At 45.2% G+C, this 7,027-nt stretch overlaps 1 protein-coding gene across 7 annotated transcripts in view; it reads left to right on the top strand.

Moving 5' to 3' along the window:
• Positions 1–5,616: 5,616 nt before the first annotated feature.
• The window catches only part of sec31a (SEC31 homolog A, COPII coat complex component), a 93,829-nt gene continuing 92,418 nt past the window's right edge, over positions 5,617–7,027 (top strand). For 2 of the 7 annotated variants that reach the window (XM_072253042.1, XM_072253040.1), the window contains exon 1: positions 5,626–5,961. The gene's annotated coding sequence lies outside the window, so the exon portion shown is untranslated. Of the gene's footprint in view, positions 5,962–7,027 lie in introns of all 7 variants that reach the window. The other 5 variants (XM_072253044.1, XM_072253043.1, XM_072253046.1 and 2 more) reach the window with 4 other exon arrangements.

Genomic DNA, 7,027 nt, shown 5'->3' with positions numbered 1-7,027 from the left:
AGTCCTCCCCTGAAAGTACCCCTCGGAGAAGGGGTCACCATTGATCAGAAACTCAACTGGACTAGAAACAAAAGCTGGCGATGCCCTGGTAGATGAGCAGTGGTGTATCTAAGGTATGGCAGGTATGGCACATGCCCTGTGTGCCACTTGAAGGGTGGTGCCACTGAGCAGTTTCTATTAAAGTCAGACAAGCCATCCTCGGATAGTGAAAAAAGAATTTTCTTCAGATGTATGATCTGTCTTTGATTGTCATGGGTGAGAAGCACTAGGATGGCCTTATTTCAGAGCATTGTGTAAGAAGACCATGAAACGTTTCTTCACGAAGAAGAAGGAAAGTGGAGCTGAAGGACAGAAGAGACGAAAGTTGGAGGCGGAGCAAGCCAAGAAGTCGAGCAAGTTCTTCATGCCCTTCTTCGAAAAGCCCGGAACAAGTAGTTCGACACGTTCCATAGAGTTGCCTGCACCTGCTACAAGTTTGTTAGAATCCGGAGGTGGATCAAGTACAAATGCGTCACAAGCCAAGGAGGAAGTCAAGTCAGATAAATCCGAGTATGATGAGATTAAGAGCGAGGCTGCCACAGAGAACACGGACATGACAGGAGGGGAAGACGATGGTGGTGGTGGTGGTGATGTTGAGTTTATTGATGAGATTTTACCTGGTGAGATTGAACCTGACGACACTGAACCTAGTGAACTGGATGGTGTCAAAGAGCCTCAAACTGTCATACCAGAAGTGATTGAACAGCATGACATTGGACTTCCGAAGTTCGACAAGGATACTGGAAAAGCAATTCTGTCTGAAGTGTTGAGAACAGAAATAATAAAACTGGGTTCAAAGTATTTCCAGAACAATGAGGGGCCTTTCCTACCAACAAATAACCACTCAATAAATAAAACTTGGTTCAAGAGGAAATTGGGAAATGGTTGTGGTGAGGAAGTGACTGGCTCATGGCTGGTCTATTCCCCTTCTTAAAAAGTTTGCATTTTGTATCCATTGTCTTCTCTATTCCCGGTCAGACCATCAATCCTCATTGGAGCAGGAAAGTGGATTCAACCAGTGGAAAGCACCTGAAAGGATTAGTGTTCATGAAAATGCCAGGAATCATCGGGAATTCTTCACACAGTGGAAAGAAATGGAAAGAAATTTAGCTGGAAACAGAGGAGTTATTGACGTGGTATTTCAGTCACAGATTGAGAAGGAAAAGCAGAAGTGGTGTGTTATCTTGACAAGAATTCTTCACTGCATAAAATTCCTTGCAACTCAGAACCTGGCTTTGCTAGGACACAGGGAGTCACTTCAGCTAAACGATGACTCCAATGTGGGAAATTTCCTTGGCTTACTGAAACTACCGGCCATCTTTGACCCTGTCATAAAAGGACACCTCACTCATTTGGGAAGTCATCCTGGATCCACGTCTTATCTTTCACTGGGTGTCCAAAACAAATTCATCCACATGATGGCATCCACTGTTCGCCAGAGTTTACTGAGAAGCATTGGTAAAGCCAAGTACTCATGTTCGACCCGACTCCTGATCAGGCACACCTTGAGCAGATGTCAGAAGTAATGAGGTATGTGGAAGTTGATTTTGAGAGGAAAACAGTCTGTGTTCGAGAGTCCTTCCTTGGTTTTATCCAGTTAAGCCAGAAGGATGCTGAGAGCTTGGTTGAAGACGTCTTGAAACAGCTAGAGAAGGACAAAATGGAGCTACAAGATTGTCGGTCACAGTGCTATGACAACGCTGCTGTGATGGCTGGACACAGAAGTGGTGTTCATCAAAGAATAAGTGAGAAAAACAACTGGCAGTGTTTGTGAATTGCAACAATCACTCACTCAACTTGGTGGGTGTACATGCAGCCAAGCAGGATTCAATGATGGTCACGTTTTTTGGAACCATCGAAGCTCTCTACGTGTTTTTCTCTCATTCAACACAGCGCTGAGAAAAAGTCAAAAACAACGTGCCTGCGGTTGTTAAATCGGAGTCTGAAACCAGGTGGAGTGCAAGGACAGAAGAAGTGAAGCCCGTCAACAAGTACCTTGAGGAGATACTTCAAGTTCTCCAGGACATGATAGACAATGAAAACGAGACCAGTGAAACAAGAAGTGACGCAACCACATGCTGAGTTAAGATTTTCTGATTTTGCTAGGATTTTGGAACAAAGTACTCATTCTGCAGGATCCTAGCATGAACTTCCACGATGCTGCCCTGGGTTTGAAAGCCCCCCCGAGATCATTTTTATGATGAAAGAGAAGTGTTGGTCAGTGAGTCACTCGAATAAGGTGTCGGACTCTGTCAAGAATAATATTGAAGTTGAAAGACGTCAGAGACGAAATAAACGAATGTCTGATGAGAACCCGAGAGATGCTGGGTTAACAGCTGAGGAGGAAATGGAAAGAGTCATGAAAGGAACACTTGACTGTCTTCACAGAGAAATGGACAAAAATTTCGCTCGTTTGCACGAAACTCACGCCAAGTTTGGGTTCCTTCTCGATGTCGAGGGACTGTGTTACGGCGCCGACAGTGACGACCTAAAGAAGAAGTGTGAAAATTTGGGCAAATTGTACAGCTCTGATGTCGATGGACAGCAGCTATATGAAGAAATTTTGGATTGCAGAATGTTGATATCAAGGCGGGTTAACATGAAGATATCAAGACCTGAAGAGCTTCTTGAACTTATTGTTCAGTATGGAGATGAGAGTGTCTTCCCCAATCTTCACGTTGCTATTCAGATAATGCTAACCATCGCAGTTTCCATCGCCAGCTGTGGGAGATCATTCAGCAAGTTAAAACTAATACTTTCGTATTTGAGAGCCTCCACGGGTCAAGACAGACTCTGTGATCTTGCTCTGCTGAGTGTAGAAAGAGAAGAAACTGAAAAAACTGACTTTGATCACATCATAGACCAATTTGCATCAGTGAAAGCAAGGAAGGTGCAATTATAATTTTCATGTGGTGCCATAATTTGTTAATTAAAAATTAACGAGCTTGACTTGTATTTTTGAGCTGATATTATGGTAAAGTTATTTAAAAGATGGGTGTCAGATGTTTGAACAGGGGCACAATTTCAGTGCTTGCCATTTTCCGTAGATACGCCCCTGTGGATAATCTAGTTTCTCACATCCCAAGTCTTTCCATCATTTACAAGGAATTAGCCAGAAATGTGATAGGATATTCTCTACTTCCCTGGATGAATGCAGCTTTAATGACTCTCGAGAAGTTTGACACCATCAGGGAAAAAGCAGCCCATCCATTAGCTGAACATTCATTCCTGCAGTACACCATCGGACTAACAAAATTCACCACAGATACTGGAACAACAGCTCTCCAGCCCGTGACCTCCACCGCTAGTGAGAAGGTCAACAGGTACACGGGAACACTGCCACCAGCTGATTGCACAGCAGATTGCACACTATCCTGGCTTGGAAAAATACCTCTGTTCCTTCATTGTTGCCTAATCTAAATCTACCCTGACACTGCTGCAGACATAACCTCACTAGGACTGTAGAAGTTCAAGATTGTGGCTCAACACTCCCTTCTCAGGAAGAGATGAGGGTGGACAATGAAAGTTATGAAGTCAAATTTCCAAAGCAATGAACAAAAATCTCTTGATTCTGTTCCTGGGTTTCATGTTGTCCAACAGAAGTGAAAGTGACCAGTCTCTTTGGTTCTTATGTGATTATGGCTGTGGAGTCAGACATGGTGTAGTGCATGCCTGGCTGTAATGTTTATGCTGGGTACATGATGGTAATGCATCAATACTAAACAACACAAAATACTGGGATGTATATATAAGATATTAAACAATATATATTTATTGTTATATTAATTTAAATAACAGAATATCTTATATACTTTTATATTATTAAGATATATAAAATACAAAATACACAAAACATACAAGAAAACTTTGGTGAGGAAAGTGAAAATTGTCCTATTATCAATATACTCCAACACTGAGTACAATACTCAAGATTCAGCAGTTGCACTTTAAACAATGCATTGCAAATCTCTGATAATCCACATAACCACATACCAGAGAGTCTTGTTGACAGTGAGCAGGTTACAATGAATTACAAAATGATCTTGATCAGTTAGAGAGATGGGCTGAGGAATGCGAGTTAATTTCGACGTAGATAAGTGTGAGGTAATGCATTGTCAACATTCAAACCACGATGAATGTTCGGGCACTGAGGAGTGTTGTGGGACAGAGGGATGTGAAAGCTCGCTGGAAGAGGCTGCACAAGTATTCAAGGTGGTGAAGAAGGTTTAGCATGCTGATGTTCATCAGTCATGGCGTCAAGTTTAAGAGTGGGATATATCTACATGTCAACGGTGAGACTGCACTTGGAGTATTGTGTACAGTTGTGGTCATTGTTATAGGAAAGACATTGTCAGGCAGGGGAGTGTGCAGAAGAGATTGTGAGGGATTAGAGGGACTGAGTTATTGAGAGAGGTTGCCCAAACCGGATCTTCATTCTTTGGAGCAGAGGAGAATGAGGAGCCACCTCAAATAATTTTATAAAATCATGAGAGGTGTGGAGAAGGTAGTCTTTTCCCCAGGGTTGGAAAGTCAAAACTAGGCATTCATAGTCTTTTCCCAGAGTTGGAATGTCGAAACTAGAGGGCACAGATACGAGGTACGGGAGAGGGATTTAAAAGAGACCCGGGAGGCAACTTCTTTACCTAGAAAGTAGTGAGCTCTTGGAATGAGCTACCAGAGGAGGTAGTTGAGTGGAAGTATAATTGAAACGTTGAGATGTATTTGGATAAGCACACGGAAGGAAAGGCTTGTAGGGTGAAGGTTTGTGTGAGGGTAACTAGGAGAATGGGGTGGTCGGCATTGGCCAGTTGGGCCGAAGGGTCTGTTTCTGTGTTGTTTTACTCTATGATTAAAACTGCTGACGATGACACATCACAACGGCAGTGAACGGTCCCCAGGCGTCTTGCTCTCCATAGCACCGGACCCTGACTCCGATCTGACAAGGACCGTGTGGCTCCCCTCGTTAAACAAAGTCACGCACAGGCGTTTTCCATGAGGGGAAGCCAGCCTAACATCCCAGAAACCCCCTAGGAGAACTGCATTCCCAACCTGAATGATCACTCTACCGTCGCTCCATACTGAGGTGGTGTCAGACTGGCAGATTTTCCAGAGATGCACAAAACATTGGAGGAACTCAGCAGGTGAAGCACCATCTACCCGATTCAGCAGATCAAATATTCTGACAGATTTTCCAAACTATTGGATGTTATAAATACACTTTCACTTCACTTTTGTTTTTTTGGATAGCACATGGTACTTAATAAATTTTCCAGTCAGCCTCGAGCCCTGCTGAGTTCCGCAGGAGACGTCACCTGGTGAAAACAACACCCACGGTGGAATTTCTGAACCGTCTGTCTGCGGATTACCGGAGTTGTGCCTCGGCTCTGCTGATGGAGCCATTTTTCATTATCTTTGTGCTAATCCCCGGAGGGCGGTGCTGAAAATGGGAGAAAATCATGACAACATGTTTTCATAGGATGTTCAAATGTTGAGGGCAGTGACAGCACGGGATTATCATTTTACGTAACCATTCCATCAAGCCTATGGAAATGCATAACAAACTGATGATGGCTGTGATACTGCTCGGTTGATTGTTGCAGCAGAGTTCTAACTATCGGATTGTGTTGTAGATGTGGGTGTGCCGTTACCCAGACTCTTGCCCCTGTGTGGTCACTTGCAGAACCGGTTCCGGACGGCATTGTTTGGTGACCAGGCACATAACTGCTAGGCTGCCGGTTGCTGGGTGTGCAATGCAGCCGGGCTGGGCGGACTCCGGCTGCTGAGGAAGCGGAAGTGTTGCTGCTCCGGTCCAATCTGCTTTGGCTGCCACGTTGGTGGCGACGTGGACTTGTGGGACCCGGCACCGGAGCGTGGGCTGGCTCGGCCGCGGCACCGACACCCACTCGCGGACAGGAGCCCGAGGTGAGCCGGAGAGCTGGGGGCCGGGGGGTAGGGGAAGGGGAAGCGGGGTGAGCTCTCGCCGAGTCCCTCCTCCCGAGTTTGGGCCTCGGCAGCCGCTTTGGATCGCACCGGGCTGAGATCGGGGGAAGTGAGCCGGATTGCCGGGCCTTGGTCACTGCACTGAAGGCATTGCATTTAATTCAGCTTCGTGGACCTTATCCTGCTGATCGATCCTGCCTTTGCTACGCTTTAAGATCCTAATTAGTGCACTTCCTCGCACCGAATCCAACTTCAGGTGATCCTGCCGGTGTTGCAGTCAGCTTCAGGTGGCTGGTAATCTGTGTTACCTGCGGGTTACCCTCTGTCACTGTTCCAGAGCGCTGTCTGCCAGCAGTGCATGTAACCCTCAGCTGTGCGCCGTCTGTCTATGGTTCCGGGGTTTACGAGCCCGGTTTGCTCCTCTTCCCCTGGTTTTGGGGTGTATGCTGGCCAGACCTCTCCTGCTTTCTGAATGGTGCTGTCTGGGGAGCCACCTTGGGCCTTGTTTTAATATTTGATGTGAAAGACAGTCTCTTGTTAATGCAGTTCTGGAAGCAAGGGTTTAAAATAACCTCCATCCCCTTGACAAATGAAAATGTGAGGAATCGGTGGATTAATTTGCTCTGGAGTAACTCAATGAAAGCAGCACTATTGTTGTCCACACCAAAGGTGGAACGATGCACTACATCTTAATCCTGATGCCAGTATATTTCTTCACTGGTGCAATTGTGGTATTGCCTTGCTGGGGATCAGCAGTGGTAGCTCACTTCCAGTTGATGCAGATGCTTGGCGGTTTCACCCCTCCCCTGACGACGCTGGCACAGTATCTAATGTTGTGTATTTAATATTTCAGTAATATTATAAATATACTGTTTCATCAAGCATTTTTTGTTGTTTACATAATTCATTATGGGTTGTATGTAAAAGTATGTGAATGGCATACATCAGCACGTCACCACATCATACGTGAGTCTCACTGAAATAACACACTTTTAGTGCACGCTTTTATCCCTGGGCTGCCTGTGATTTTTTTTCAATTAGTTGTGCA

This window comes from Mobula birostris, chromosome 3 (genome assembly GCF_030028105.1).
Source record: "Mobula birostris isolate sMobBir1 chromosome 3, sMobBir1.hap1, whole genome shotgun sequence".
NCBI classification, from domain to species: domain Eukaryota; kingdom Metazoa; phylum Chordata; class Chondrichthyes; order Myliobatiformes; family Myliobatidae; genus Mobula; species Mobula birostris.
Note: the sequence above shows the minus strand (reverse complement) of the source record. Positions and strands in the feature narration are given on the sequence as shown.